Raw genomic sequence first — 16,920 nt, 5'->3', positions numbered from 1 at the left:
AGAGTCTTGTTTATCGGTGTGTTGTGCACCACGCCTATAAACAGGAGGCTACAGGGCATTTAGGATACTACCCTTCTTTCTGTCTTAGATCGTGCGATAGAGCTGTGTTATCAGGATGACCCCTCCCTAACGAGTGGCTATGTTTGCAGATATGCCTCCAAAAAAGGCAACAGCGGCCCAAAAGGCCAAGTCAGCAGCCTTGGGAGAGACTAGCCGGGTCCAGAGGATTACCAGGGCCCAGACACATATTGCTCCGGGGACTTTGCCCCAGACAGAGGGTTCGTCTACACCGCCACTCGTGGAGGAGATTGGGGCGGCCGCAGCCGCAGATCGGGGGGCGGCTCCACCGCCAGCTCCCGCAGTTCCAGTACCTGAGCCTCCAGCTCCACGGCCAGGCACTGAGGATCAGTCTATGAGGGAGGCAGTCCAGTTGCTGACGAGACTTGTGGCAGGGCAGGTTCAGGGGCATGGACTGGGAGGTGACCGGGCAGTCAGGCGTGATAGTTCGAGAGCCCGTGAGTTTTTGACTTGTAACCCTCCAGAGTTCTTCGGGACAAAGCCCGAGGAGGATCCTGAGGAGTTTATCAGGAAGATGCGACGCACTCTAGATTTGATTAATGCTTCCGAGACAGAGTCAGTCGCGTTAGCTTCGTACCGGTTATATGATGTGGCGGCAAACTGGTACGAGTCATGGTGGCTATCCAGGGGGGACGGCGCTCCTCCAGCAGTTTGGGGCGATTTTTCTCAGGCATTTCTTGGACATTTTCTGCCCCCAGAGTTGCGACGAGCCAGATCTGATAGATTCTTATTATTGAGGCAGAAGGGCCGCAGTATCCGGGACTATAGTTTGGAGTTTGATTCCTTGGCCCGATATGCACCTACTGTGGTGGCTACTATGGCGGACCGGATGCACAGATATATTATGGGGCTGGATCGGTATTTTGTTGATAGCTGCTTAGTATTGGCTGCTCAGCCCGGTATGGACATTGCCCGTATCCAGGCCCATGCCCAGGGCATGGAGGATCGGGGCAGAGGAGGACACCAGCCTGACAGGGGCCAGGATCGGAGACAGCCCAAGAGGGCCAGGTCATCTGGAGATTTTCGGGGCAGACAGCCCCAACAGCCGCAGCAGCCTAGCAGATTTTCATCTCAGCCGGCGCAGAGCACGCCTCCCCAGTCTACAGGTCGCAGATTTGATAGCCCAGGGTATTCAGGAGCAGGCCAGAGCTCCAGGGCTTCAGGTTCGCGGACAGATAGGGGTTCTGGTCAGATGAGGCCACCCAGGGTTCAGTGTTCTTTTTGCGGCAGATACCATACGGGAGAGTGCTACAGAGCCACCGGTGCGTGCTTTTCTTGTGGCCGTCAGGGCCATTCTGTGAGAGATTGCCCGTATAAGGGTAGTTCGGGTGGTGCAGCGCAGCCTACCGGATCAGCCGCTGGGTCTTCATCTTCGTCAGTGGCTATGCGCCCTACGGGGCAGGGTTTTCCAGCACCAGCGGGTCGCGGCAGAGGCCGTGGTGGAGCTTCTGGTATTAGCGGTCCTTCGAACCGCATTTATGCTTTGGCTAGTCGCCAGGATCAGGAGGCATCTCCTAATGTCGTTACAGGTACTTTATTGGTCTTCTCTCGGTCTGTGTATGCATTAATTGATCCAGGTTCGACTTTATCATATATTTCACCTCTTGTTGCCGGTAAAATTGGTATTATGTCTGAACCTATAGAGCCATTTGAGGTAGCCACACCGATAGGGGACTTTATTGTAGCGAAACAGGTTTATAAAGACTGTTCTGTGATTGTATGTGGCCGTGATACTAAGGCAGATCTGGTAGAGTTAGATATGACTGAATTTGATGTTATTATGGGTATGGACTGGCTAGCTTCCTGTTATGCTAATGTTGACTGCCCGAATAAGGTGGTTCGCTTCCAGTTTCCCGGGGAGCCAGTTATAAATTGGGCTGGTAATACAGCATCGCCGAAAGGTAAGTTTATTTCATACCTTAAGGCAAAGAAAATGATTAGAAAGGGTTATATCTATCATCTGGTACGGGTGCAAGACTTGGACGCAGAGACGCCGACACTTCAGTCAGTCCCCGTGGTTAATGAGTTTCCAGATGTTTTCGCCGACGAGCTTCCAGGTCTTCCTCCAGAGCGGGAGATAGATTTCTCTATTGATTTACTCCCAGACACTCAGCCTATCTCTATTCCTCCGTATAGAATGGCGCCTGCAGAATTAAAGGAGTTGAAGGAGCAGCTGAAAGATTTGTTGGATAAGGGCTTCATCAGACCCAGTACTTCGCCTTGGGGAGCCCCGGTATTATTTGTGCGTAAGAAGGACGGGTCGCTGCGTATGTGTATTGATTATCGGTAGCTGAATAAGGTAACTATAAAGAATAAATACCCCCTCCCCAGGATTGATGATTTGTTTGATCAGCTGCAGGGCGCTAAGTGTTTTTCGAAGATATATCTTCGATCCGGTTACCACCAGGTGCGAGTACGAGAGGCCGATATCCCTAAGACAGCTTTTCGGACCCGATATGGGCATTACGAGTTCAGGGTTATGTCTTTTGGGCTTACTAATGCCCCCGCAGTATTCATGGATTTGATGAACCGGGTATTCAGGCCATTCTTGGATATGTTTGTAATTGTATTCATTGATGATATCCTGGTTTATTCCCGGTCTGAGGCGGAGCACGCAGATCATCTGAGATCGGTATTAGGGGTACTCCGGCATCAGAAATTATATGCGAAATTTTCTAAGTGTGAATTTTGGCTGTCTTCAGTGGCTTTCTTGGGGCATGTTATTGCAGCTAATGGTGTCCGGGTGGACACACAGAAGATTGAGGCCGTGAAGAATTGGCCCAGACCTACGACGCCCACAGAGGTACGCAGTTTCCTGGGGTTAGCAGGCTATTACAGGAGATTTGTGGAGAAGTTTGCTTCTATTTCAGCGCCTTTGACAAGGCTGACTCAGAAGGGAGCTAAGTTCCTGTGGTCTGACGCTTGTGAACGGAGCTTCCAGTTGCTGAAGGAGAAGCTGACTACAGCCCCAGTTCTGACTCTTCCAGAGGGGCCGGACGGGTATGTTATTTATTGTGACGCTTCTGGCATGGGGTTGGGCTGTGTATTGATGCAGCATGGCAGAGTTATAGCGTATGCTTCTCGGCAGCTCAAGCAGCATGAGAAGAATTATCCTACCCACGATCTGGAGCTCGCAGCGGTAATTCATGCTCTGAAGATATGGAGACACTATTTATATGGCGTTCATGTAGATATCTATACTGATCATAAGAGTCTCCAGTATATTTTCAGGCAGAGAGAGCTTAATTTGCGACAGCGGAGGTGGCTGGAGCTTCTGAAAGATTATGACGTGGATATTCTGTATCATCCGGGTAAGGCTAATGTTGTTGCCGATGCGCTCAGTCGGAAGTCTATGGGCAGTTTGGCCGATTTACAGCCAGACAGGAGAGAGATAGCCCGTGATATTCAGCAGTTGGCTAGTCTCGGGGTTCGTCTGGCCGATTCTGGAGATACACGGATTTCTGTTCGAGGGGTTTCTGAGTCATCCCTCAGGGACGATATTAAGCGGCGTCAATACGAAGATCCTGTCTTAGCTCAGTACAGGGACACAACCTATGATAAGGAGAGGACTCCGTTCGAGTTTTCACCGGACGATACTTTGTTATACAGAGGCAGATTGTGTGTACCTGATATTGCAGGCCTTCGGCAGCAGGTTATGAGCGAGGCACATTATGCTCGCTATTCGGTCCATCCTGGGTCTACGAAGATGTACCATGATCTCCGATGCTTATACTGGTGGGACGGCATGAAGCGGGATATTGCAGAGTTCGTCGCCCAGTGCCCTAATTGTCAGCAGGTCAAGATTGAGCATCAGAAGCCGGGTGGACTGTTGCAGGAGATGGAAATCCCGACTTGGAAGTGGGAGGTTATTAATATGGACTTCATTACACGTTTGCCTCGCACTCCACGGAAGTATGATTCCATCTGGGTCGTTGTTGATAGGCTGACGAAATCAGCCCATTTTCTTCCCGTCAGGACTACTTATTCCGCCGAGGATTATGCCAGGCTCTATATTAGAGAGATTGTGAAGCTTCACGGAGTTCCGATATCTATTATTTCTGACAGAGGCGCCCAGTTTACGGCGCGTTTCTGGAGGTCGTTTCAGGAGGGTCTAGGGACTCAGGTGAGTCTGAGCACAGCCTTTCATCCTCAGAGCGACGGACAGGCCGAGCGCACTATACAGACGCTGGGGGATATGTTGCGGGCCTGCGTTATTGATTTCAGAGGCAGCTGGGATGATCACTTGCCATTGATTGAGTTTGCATATAATAACAGTTACCATTCCAGCATCCAGATGGCTCCGTACGAGGCTCTATATGGCAGGAAATGCAGATCGCCGATTGGCTGGTTTGATATTGGCGAGTCAGAGTTGATTGGCCCAGATATGGTCCAGCAGGTCGTGGACAAGGTAAAACTTATTCGGGAGCGACTGTTGGCAGCCCAGAGCCGACAGAAGTCATACGCGGATAAACGGCGTCGACCGTTGGAGTTTCAGGTAGGCGATTGGGTATTTCTGAAGGTATCGCCTAGGAAAGGCGTGATGCGGTTCGGCAGAAAGGGTAAGCTCAGTCCGCGTTATATTGGGCCTTATCAGATTGTTCGAAAAACTGGAAATGTCGCCTATGAGCTAGATTTGCCATCTGATTTGAAAGCGGTACATCCGGTATTTCATGTCTCTATGCTTCGTAAATGCGTCGGTGACCCTTCTAGAATATTTTCTGCTGATGATATTCAGGTGACGGAGCAACTATCGTACGAGGAGCAGCCCGTATCTATTTTGGATCGTCAGGTAAGGAGGCTTCGGAATAAAGATGTAGCCTCTGTTAAGGTACTGTGGCAGAACGATAATAGGGAGGAAATGACATGGGAGGCCGAAGAGGAAATGAAGAAGAAATATCCTAATTTGTTCTCTATACCCACAGGTAACCTTAAATCCCTGCTTTAATTTATTCCAATATCAATCGTGTGTCATATGTGATGTCTGTAAACATGAACTCCCCCAAAGTATTTTCAAACCCTATGAGATTAATTTAACATTCGAGGACGAATGTTCTAAAGGGGGGGAGGATGTTATATCCCGTATTTTTGAACCTCGGAGCATCTGCTGGGGTGGGGCCCACATACCGAGATTTTTTTTGGAACATCTGAAAAGTCATATGAATCACATATGTAAAGTTAAACACAACTCATGAAGTACCTTTGGACCAAATCAAAGTGGAAACCCTCCAAACGAATATTTTTAAGAAAACGTTTTCGGGTGACCTGACTTTGGGGGGGAAAACACTGTATTGTAAGTTTGGAATTTCGAAAATACCTTGAAATAGAAGTTGTAGATAATTGAATTAGCTTTCCATCCATAGGTCGTGGGTTCCCAGGTGACGTCGGTACAAGGAGATATGAACGTTTTAAGGTCGAAAGGTCAGTGGGCTAGGCCCAACTCGGGACCAACCGAGTTGGCCCAAAACAATGAAAAAAAAAATTCAGGCCCAAGTGAGGAGCCATTCGGCCATGGTCCATAAAAAGGATCCAAGCCCATGGAATTAAGTCATGTGGTCAATGAATAAAAGACCACTTAATCATCCAAATTCCATAGAACTTTCAAGAGAAAGAATAGGAGGAAAAACAAGAGAAAAACAAGAACAAAAAGAGGGTATTTCGGGTTTGGCCATAGAAAAATCACCCCTCAAAATCTTGCCTCTAAAATTATTTTCTTGTTGAATTCCTACTAAATTAAGTGTCCTCTACAACTTGGTGTAATTGTTTTGGAAGAAGGAGCACTTATTTCTTCAAGTTGACAACTTGTTCAAGTGAAGAAGTTTGTAGAAAAAGGTAAGAATCAATTCCTTTTTCTTATGTTATGAAGGTTTGTTTATGTTGTGGTATGTGGAAATGAGTAGAAATTATGGAAATAAGGAAGTTTGCAAAGTGGGTATGTATGTATATATGTAGCCATGGGTGTATATATGTTGTATACATATATGAGTTGAATTTTATGTTGCATTCTAGTTGTGGTTATGATGGAAATCATATTGGGAATGAAAGTTGAATGAATTTTGGTTGAAGTTGGAATGTAGATGATTATGTCACTTTAGAATAATTTTGTGATATTATGGAAATGAAGTTGTTAAGATGTGAATTATGATTATGGTTGATGAATTTGGAAGTTGGAAACTTGTTATGAAGTTGTATGCCAAAGATTTGATGTTTTGCATAAGTTATGATTTTGGCGGAAGATTGTATATCATGTATATCGAGTGTATATCTTAAGGAAAACGATATGAAATGTTTCTAGAACTATATGGTGATGATCATGATGGTTGTTGAATATGAAATTATTGATCTTAGTTGAAAGTTGGGTTGAATTGAAGATTATGTCAACTTGTAAGAAAAATGACTAGTTGAAGGATATTTGTGTTTTTAATGTTCATTGTTGATATTGTTGTTGTCGTTTGGGTTGTTGTTGATGATTTATAGCCGAGTTGAATTCTCGGGGTGTCATATGTATAGGGGAAGTGCTGCCGAAATTTCGGTAGCCAAATATGCTTAAAGTTGAAATAATGGCATTAATAATTCACAATTGGTAAACTTGACCAATTGCAGTTTTTCGACGAAACGGGAAGTGAGTTTGGAAAGGCTTAAGGAGCGCGAAAGGTATGTAAAGCAACCCCAATTCTTCCCTTGGCATGCCCCTAGTGTGTTAGGGTCGGATACGAGCCTCGAAGGACCTCTTGACCCTCGGAATCCGCAAGACAAAATTTCAGTTTTTCCTTCAGTAGAATTGAACCATTTTGATACGCTTTTTTTCTGAAATTATGCAATTTTGCTCTAAATTATTCAGAAAATCATAGAATGTTTGTATAACCTTTTTAGGTGATACTATATGCTTAGAGGGCACAATTTGAGCCCGCCGCCTTGTTTGTCCCAAGGCGGGCCCGCTATTTACGGTTTTGCCCCTAATGTGTTAAAGCTTCCTTTTTAAGCGATTTTTGAAAGAAATGTTTTAATTACCCTACTAATCGCTTAACGAATATTATTTTAAATATTCTGTTAAATATTATAAATTATTTTGACACTCGGAATGACTTCGGGAAAGTTATACTTCTGTAATTTATTATGATATCCGAAATACATTTATTACGATTCCGTCCGACCCCATTGGATTTGTTTGTCTTCGATACGCTTCATCGAGTCTTTGAAAACATTTATTATATTTTTAAATTGCATTAGTCTCTCACTACTCCACTCGTGGATGTCCCAATGTTTCCCACACTGAGCCCGGGCCAGGATATGTTGTCAAGCGTAATTCTCTGCATTGTTCGCCGCGTCCCGATGTGAGGGGGCAGGTATACGCGTACATGGGTCTGTGGAGTATGATGTGCCATGTCCGCCTATTCTGATCTGATCTGTTATGGCCATTTTGACATGACATTATATGATACGGGGCCACGCCCCTTTTTCTGATTCCTCTGTATAGTGGCACCAGCGTCGGGAGGGTGGCCACATTCTGTCTGCCGAGTCCCGTGGCAGGGACCGGATATGATATGATATGACATATGTTTCTGTACGCATTCTGTCTGTTTTGGAAATATGCATTTGACACTCTGGATTCTGTACTCATTTTCTGTAACCATTATGATTTGAATTCTGTGATTCCGCTTTACATATTCAGTACATATTTCGTACTGACCCCCTTTCTTCGGGGGCTGCGTTTTCATGCCGCGCAGGTACAGACGACAGGTTCGCTGATCCATCTGTTTAGGATCCCACTTCTGCTATTTTGGGGCGCTCTCTTCTTCAGAGCCCATCTTTTGGTACAGTCTGTCACTGCTATCTGGATATGTACTTTGTTCTGGGTATGACGGGGCCCTGTCCCGTCTTATGATTATGATATGTTCTGTAGAGGTCTGTGGATACACCTGTGTGGGTTCTGTACATATGTTTGGGATGTTTTGTTTTATGATAGCCTTATCGGCTTCTGTGTGCCAAGTCTGCTCTTCTGCTAAATTCTGTAGCATCCACTAATGTTATTATTATATTATTATTCTGATAATATGCTAATTTGGGTATCGGGTACGTATAGGTGCCCAACTAGGGCACTGGTCGCGGCCCACGGGGTTGGGTCGTGACAGGAAGTTCGGGTTAGGCGAGTTATATAGGGGAAATGCTGCCCGATTTCCGTTAAGTCCGTAACTAATCAAAATAGTAGCCGAGAAGTGTGGGCTAAGAAATAATCCCTATAAGTGCTTGGTTGTAGAGTTATGAGCTGGAAAGTCGTAGTTGATTAACAATAGTGTTACTTTCATATTAAATAGGCTAAAGGAGCGACGAAGTAAGCTTGGTTACAGTTGATCTACGACAGGTATGTAAAGCTGCCCCTTCTTTCTTTTGGCATGTCTTAGATTTAAGTGATGAATGATATGAGCTTTGGGGTAATTCTATTCGTAAGTCTTGAGTGTGATTCATGTTTCTTATTCACTTCTTGATGCTAGAACTCTTAAGTGATTGAGTTTCCCCTCGAGTCCTCTATACGTTGGATAGTAGTTGGTGTGTAAGAGCTCTTATTCTTAAGGACTATGTAATGATTAACGTCCTTGACTTCCAATAGCTGTTTTGCATTATCTTGGCATATGACGTATGATTCCTGAGGCTCTATTTGATATAGTTCTTATTGACATCCATACTTACCATGACTATTGTCTTGATATTCGAGTGTTAGTTAGTCCATTTATTCTATTGAGTCTCAGATGATGATGTAGTTGCATATGGTTGCTCATGATATTCTACTCGTGCATACTGTTACTGTATCATTCACTGAGTCCCGGGCCGGGTATGTATTCGTGCACAGTTTCACTACATTATTCACCGAGTCCCATGATGGGCCGGGTATGGTATACGTGTACACGACTTATTCACCGAGTCCCATAATGGGCCGGGTACGGTATATGTATATGATGATATTATGATATGATTATGGCACCGAGTCCCATGATGGGCCGGGTATGGTATACGTGTACACAACTTTATTCACCGATTCCCATAATGGGCCGGGTACGGTATATGATGATATGATGATATAATAATATGATAATATGATTTTATTCACCGAGTCCCATAATGGGCCGGGTACGGTATATGATAATGATATGCATGATTTTGTTTCGTAAGGTACAGGCACAGTGATTTCTTGGTTATTATACTTATCTCGTGGAATCTCTACTTCAGTTATGATCTTCCTTATTGTATTTCATGCTTTATATACTCAGTACATATCTCATACTGACCCCCTTTCTTCGGGGGGGCTGCGTTTCATGCCCGCAGGTACAGACGCTCGATTCGGTGATCCCCCAACTTAGGATTTTCACTCAGCTGTCTTGGAGTGCTCCATTGTCCCGGAGACTAGACTTTTGGTATAGATCCTTTTTGATGTATATATATATGTTTATCCAGGGGTACGGTGGGGCCCTGTCCCGTCATATGACACTGTTGATACTCTTAGAGGTCTGTAGACTTATGTGTGGGTTGTGTACAGATGTTGTTTGGCTGTGTTAGCATGACTTATACTTGGGACGTTCCCATACGTAGTGGCAGCCTTGTTTGCTTGCATATATATATTTTGGGATGTTGTATGTAATAGCAGCCTAGTCGGCGTGCATATGTGTTTAGGATGTTCCCGTATGTAGTGGCAGCCTTGTCGGCTTGCGTATTATGTCATGCTTGATTGATTGTGACTCCCTAGGAGACAGGTTACTATGATGTATATATATATGTGACAGCTCTGAGACGACGTTTTGCTTTACAAGTTTCTCTATTATGTTAGTTTTGGGTTGATTATAGCTAACAGGTACGTATACGAGTGTCCAGCTCGGGCACTAGTCACGGCCTACGGGGTTGGGTCGTGACAAAAGTGGTATCAGAGCAGTTCATCCTCGGAGTGTCTACAGACCGTGTCTAGTAGAGTTTTGTTTATCGGTGTGTTGTGCACCACATCTATAAACAGGAAGCTACAGGACATTTAGGATGTTACCTTTCTTTCATATCTAAGATCGTGCGATAGAGCCCAGCCATAGGAAATGAAATTCCTTATACTAACCTTTGATTTCAGCTGAAGAACGACATCGACAGAAGAAAAAAAAAAAGGCGACTGATGATATTGTAAGCTACACAGTACACAGGTAAGCAATGGTGCGAAAGGGGCATGTCGGATAAGGTAAGAATATTGGAATATGATTGAAATGTAAAGTTGAAGGATGAAAGGGGAGGTAGATAGGAAGGTATAACAGGACAAATCGTTAAAGGATCAGGTACGTCTCGAGGTGCGATATGTGAGGTCAGTTCCGACACCTTTATACTTTTCACTGGAAATTAGGAGCCCTGTGTGGCTAAGATACGATATGATATATACGTATATGTGTTGGCCCTGTGAGGCATTGTTGGTATTTCCTGCGTGCAGGTTTTGGGATAAGTAAGAAATACAGGGGAAACTCTGTCAAAAAATTTCAAAAAAAAAGAAAAAGAAAATGAGGTATAAGTTTGTAATATTCTTGAAAGGTCCTATCAATAGTAATGATAAGATTTGACTAAGTGGTGAGTACAGCAGACTTTGAAGAGTTAGTTGACTGTTGAATTGATGGTAATAGTAATTATGAGGCCGACATCGATATGGTAAACTTATCATGTTGGATTAAAGCTTTAAGAGATACCCTCCATGTCATCCGTAAGAGGCACCATTCTTATTTGGGAAATTTTATTTGGAAGAAGCATATATGAGCAGCAAAGTTTGGAATTCATTTGAACGGACCAGAATACTTTCCAGCCACATTTTTACCTTAGGAAAAGCTCATGTTGAAGGGCAAAAATGTCCGGCAATTAAGTTTCACTATTGGAAAAGTACAAAGCATACAACAAGTAGTTTATGAACTAAATAATTCGTTCACGACTCAAGAATAAATCTGGAGGTAAACCAGGTGAATCAAGCACTAGAAGTCCTGTGGTGCTTGTCGGATTCTAGTTTTTCTTCTGGTGGTGGTTGGAGAATGCTTCATGGTGACATTTTATTAGTTCTTAATCAACTAGTTGAAGATGGAATTTGTGGAAGGAAAACTCAAACTTGTGGGCTGTCTAGGATCATGTGTTTCATGTGTTGTTGATGAAATGCTAGGATGATTTGGAAGGGCGTGTGACACTAAGGGATGATTTAGAAAAAGGTGACAAATCTTAACGGAACGCTTATTTGAGGTATCGAGTGAACTGATAAGTAGGGATAGATTACGATGAGTTTATAGTTAAAAGGAGTAATAGTATGATTGAGACAAGAGTACGGAAAAGGAAGAATTGTGACGGTTATGAATGCATTGATAAGACAGCCTGTAAGGTATTAAGGCTAAGATTGAGCAGAAAGGGTAAAAGGTTAAGTACGCCTGCCCCACAGAGTGTAATTAAACCATAGTAAGAATCGTGAATAAGGTTAAGAAATGTTACATTATAGAATTGATTACGAACAGGATATTATGTGAATGTAATAGGGATGGTTATAAAAATGAGTAAAGCCTAGGAAAGAAGTGACTACAAGATATGTTGTGACCTATGCGACTAAAGCATAAAGGCAAATGTGAAATGGGAAGGCAAGGTATAGAACGAATAAGAAAGACTTATAATGTTCTATAGGGAAAGTTCAGAATTGAGATTATATGAAAATGAAAGTGAGCACAAGAAAAGAAGGGGTTAATTGAAGGAAAGAAAATAAGAAGAAAGCGAGCGGGATAACAGTCTAGTAATAGGTTATGACATGTATAGTCAAGAGAACGAGTAATATAAGTGACGGAACTGTGAAAGACCAACCTAAAGGAAGATGAGCAACGAGACAGAATGAATGCCAGAAATGACTGGTATGATAAGAACAAATAGAGATGAACAGAATATGTTTCGAAAGTGAGAAAGGGGTTATGTAAAAGTAGTGTTTTCCGAAGGATACAGGAGTAGCATGAGATTCCTCATGCACAAAATAAAAGATGGACATAGACTGGAGAAATGAAAGGAATACTAAAGGAAGCACTCAAGACGGACGTAATTAATTGAGTATGAGTATAGGATAAAAGGGAAATATATATAGCTACGAACTTAAGGTGTAGTACGACAAGAAGGTGATAAGACAAGACCACTATTAAGACGAATTTGATATGATTTTGAGTAATTTAGAAGTTAGCGTTGGGTATACAACAAGAATGAAAGAGCATGAGGCATAAAGGAGTACTGCGTGTATGTGACTTCACCTCGGAAAATAGTGAAATCCTTAAAGGATAAGGATTGTAGATTCGCGAAACAACTGATGTATTGTGAGTTTATTAGAGGAAACAGGTGATATTCGTTGGGATAAAGATAGTGTTACAAGAAATCTTGGGACGTTATCATTAGAATATAAGTGCTACCGTGAAACGACTATAAGCACTAGCTAATTACTGATCGGAATAAATGGAATGTGGCTTTGGATAAATTGCTACATTAATTATATTACTCGAGTACCAATCATCAGATAAGATTTTGTACTATATGTCGAGAGTTCTCATCGCCTCGTGATTGTGTTGGGGTTTCATACATGGGTAATCTAAATTATAGACGATATAAAGGAAGACATGGGTATGGTGCAGTATACCAAATGTATTGGAAAAGAATCATATGAATTTGAAAATTTGAAAGTGGGTACACCCTAAAGGGGGGAAGCGGATGAGAAAAATGCAAGTGTAAGATGAAATCAACTGACACTGCAACACGTTTAATGTAAATACTTGAACTTTAAGTGAGATCCCTTGCTGAAACAAGTTAGTGAGATTTGAAAGCCAGCAATAAACGGATAGAAGCCAAGATGGTATTTGAGATAGTGTTGAGAATTATTGGTAAAGACCTTGGATAATATGACATCGGAAGGTGGATGCTTATAAAAAGGAAGAATACGACAAGAGAATGGTAACGAGTAACTTAAGGGATAGCAAGGCTATACTGGATTAGAGGTTAAGATGTTGGCACCGGAGTTATTGGCTAATGATATTGTGAAACATAAGTAGTAAAGGAAGGGAAAGGAGTATGACAAAATAGACAGCAAGTGAGTTTTAGTACAATAAGATACGTAGAGCAGAATAAACCAGGAGAAGGAAAGACTATGACTAAAACTGGATGTACTTTGTACAAGTTATACAAGAATAGTTATTGTCACGACCCAACCCCGTAGGCCGTGACCAGTGCCCGAACTGGGCATCCGAACACACTTATCAAATCCAAATCACATACAGATAGCGTATACGGGCACAAATATCACACGCTGCCTCAAATTATATCAAACTGTCTCAGACACATTTCAAACACAACCATATATGTACATATATATCAGAAGCCGACAAGGCTATCAAATGGCGCAACGGCCCAAAACATATACAAACGCACGCCGACAAGGCTGCCATGGCAAATGGGATCATACAAACACACCCGTACAGAAGTAGGCACAAAACCCACATATACGTCTACAGACCGAATCATATGGCGGGACAGGGCCCCGCCGTACCCCTGAACAAATACATACATATGCAACGAACGAAGATATATACCAAAATGTAGGCTCCGGAATAAGAGGAGCACTCCAAACAGCAGAAGAGGGTATCCTAAACGGCTGGATTACCAAACTGTGCGTCTGCACCTGCGGGCATGAAACGCAGCCCCCCGAAGAAAGGGGGTCAGTACGAAATATGTACTGAGTATGCAAAGCAGAAGATACAGAAAACAAATCTGAGGCATAAACGAAATAGAAGTACAGAACATAAGTGCAAACCCAAAATATCAAAATGTTTACTCTCAAAATATAAGTCATGCATAGGGCACAGAGAATATGGTCGCCCGCCCGTCGATGGCACCATAACACAGCATAACACCAGAAGGTTTCAAATCTTCGTATCCCCGTCACACATCATCACAACATATCATAAGCCATATCACAACATAACTCCATAAACGGAACCCGGCCCTATGGCGAGGTCTCGGGAACCGTAACACAGCATACTGCCGAATATATCATAGTGCGCACGATCACAAAACCGGCCCGGGAACCGGCGAACGATATCATAATAATGGGCACAAGCAGAGTAGTGCAGAAACTAATGCAATTTACATATCAAAACATTTATGAGACTGGACATAATCATATGACAACCCGTTAGGCAAACTAGTCCGGACAACTGATCAATACGGAGTTTATCTCACAAAAGTACTTCTGAAATCGTATTCATAGTTCAAAATGTAAATCAGAATATCATGGAGTAATCAAAACATTATTCTTTAATAGCTAAAGTCATAAGCAAAAGTCTCTTTTCGATATCGAACAAAGTTAAGTCAATTAGGGCAACGAAGGAGACTCGGGGCTAGAGGGCCCACCTCGGTCCAAGTCGAGGCAGCGTACAAATTTTACAGACATTTGACCTTATGGAATCAACCATGAAAGCTTAGGGGTGATTCGATCATGTTTACCAAAGTTACGAATGTTTGAACGTTTCTTTTCAACAAAGCATAAGTTTCTAACTCAATCCCACTGAATGGAATAGTGCTAAAAGTAAACTCGGATTTCTATGAATAGAATGATCCCCGAGGTTCAAACTCAAACCTAGTACTTCTAGGACATGCCAAGAGAAGAAAAGGGATAGCTTTACATACCTCACTTGCGCCTTACGCTCGTCCAAACTCAATCCCCGCTTCGCCCAAAATCTACAATTGGTCATAGTTGCCCAATATGAGTTTAAGCTTCTAGAATTTAAATCTTAAATTCATATTGTCTACCGAAATTTCGGCAGCATTTCCCCTATAAATTCAACATCCCCGAGACTTAGCTCGGCCATAATATCAACAACAACAACCACAACAATAGCAACAATCATCAAAATCACAACAAAACGCATTCTAACATAATTTTCCCTTCCTTTCCACATAATGTAACTCTTCCATTCTTACTTCACACTTCCAACCCAACATCAACGTTCTCATATTCATTTACTAATTCAAAGTTGCCCAATCATAATTCAATAACATTTCAAGCAATACTCTAGGATTCAAACAATCCCGACAATTCCATATTCTATCCAAAACTTCTATAAATATAAAAGTTGCATTAATTGCACATAATTCTCCAAATCAGTCCGCAACAGTTACCATATCAACTTGCGACATTAAACTCTTATTTCCAACATAAAAGTCATCACAACAACCACTAAAACATTAAGCGACATTAATGCGTTCTTTGGCATATAGTATGACCGACATTCGGCTATCACCACACATGCATATATTAGTGATTCTTAGCCATCCTACACACTACAACAATCAAACATGCTACATAAGATCAATTCATCACCTCCACACCACACAACATACACACACCTCACACGGCTAACACACCAAGCACACGACCCACTTCCAACATACCCTATCTCATGATTTTCATCCATTTTAGCATACTACAACATGCATACAACATTTATGACACATAAAACAAGATCAAATCTTACCTTTCTTCTTCAACTCCACACTTTGCCTAGGGTTTGCGATCTACTAAACGGATGGCTTGATCGCTCCAACAACACTTCCACGTTACTTAGGGACCTCCAATTAGTGGATTTGCACCAAAGAAATATTTTTGGAATGGCTCAAATTGGATTTGGTTTTTCTTGCTCTTGGCCGAAAGTTTGGTGTTGTTCTTCAACTTTTTTTTGTTTCTTGAAAGTTCTATGGATGAACATGAGTAATTATCCCCTTATATTAAATAATCACATGGACCATTTAATTGTGGGCTTGGGCCAAAGGCCTCTTGGCCGGCCACCCCTTGTACTTGGGCCTCAATTTCACCTTATTTTTCTTTGAGCCCAATTCATTGAAGATCTTATAATATAATTCACGGAACTAATTTCCGGAAATTCCAATTTTTGCCCTTGGCCTTATTCCGCACTTTCGCTTCGATAATTTTCATGAATATCACACATATGTTAAATAAAATAAGAACATAGTCTTATTCCCTACAAGACAAGATTGCTCCAAATTTTTCAAGTGCGCAAAAACACGGGATATAACAGTTATGCGATCTACGCATATTTGTATGTTAAGAATGAGACCAAGTGAGTACTTAATAATAAGAGTAAGAATTCAGTAACAACAATGCGGTTGCAATATTTTGGGTACATCAAATAAAGGTGTAGGATGGTTTGAGGTAAAACTACAGAGATGAAATTAGTACTGAGGGAAAAAGCCATAGTTGGGCCTTGATATCAATTGAAAGAGATAAGAGAAGAATATAGGGTCTGCATAAAGACTAGCGTGGCGACGCTAAGGTATTTTCCGGGCTGATTTGAGCACCTACACATACTCGTGTAAAGATTGCAATAGGATGCGTGATAGGGGAACTAAGAGCAAATTTGAGTAAAGGGGCAATAGAAGAGTTTGAGTCAAAAATCGAGAAACGACACGAGAAAATATGCCTAAAGTATTGCTAGTTAGGGTAAAAGAAATTATGAAGTGATTTAACCGAGACAATCAGAACAAGCGGGTTACTGGATGACAGTAAAGTTATAGTATAAGGGAACCCTAGCGCTATTTGATAGCCAACCCTAAAGATCGAGATCAAGGAGTAATAGTGTTACACCTCGGAAATTTTTCCGTACTTGTGTGATGAGTAGAACAACGAAAGGCTTGGGTGCATGATGTTTTGTTAAGTCAAGAATGGCAAATTATGAATTTTTGGAAATAAGGAAGTGGCGGAGAATTTTCAGCTCAGTGGTCGTAAAGGGCACTATACGGCCCGTAAAGTGATTTACGGCG

This window comes from Lycium barbarum, chromosome 7 (assembly GCF_019175385.1).
Source record: "Lycium barbarum isolate Lr01 chromosome 7, ASM1917538v2, whole genome shotgun sequence".
Taxonomy (NCBI): Eukaryota; Viridiplantae; Streptophyta; class Magnoliopsida; order Solanales; family Solanaceae; genus Lycium; species Lycium barbarum.
The sequence above is the reverse complement of the archived record's forward strand: the minus strand, read 5'-3'. Positions refer to the sequence as shown.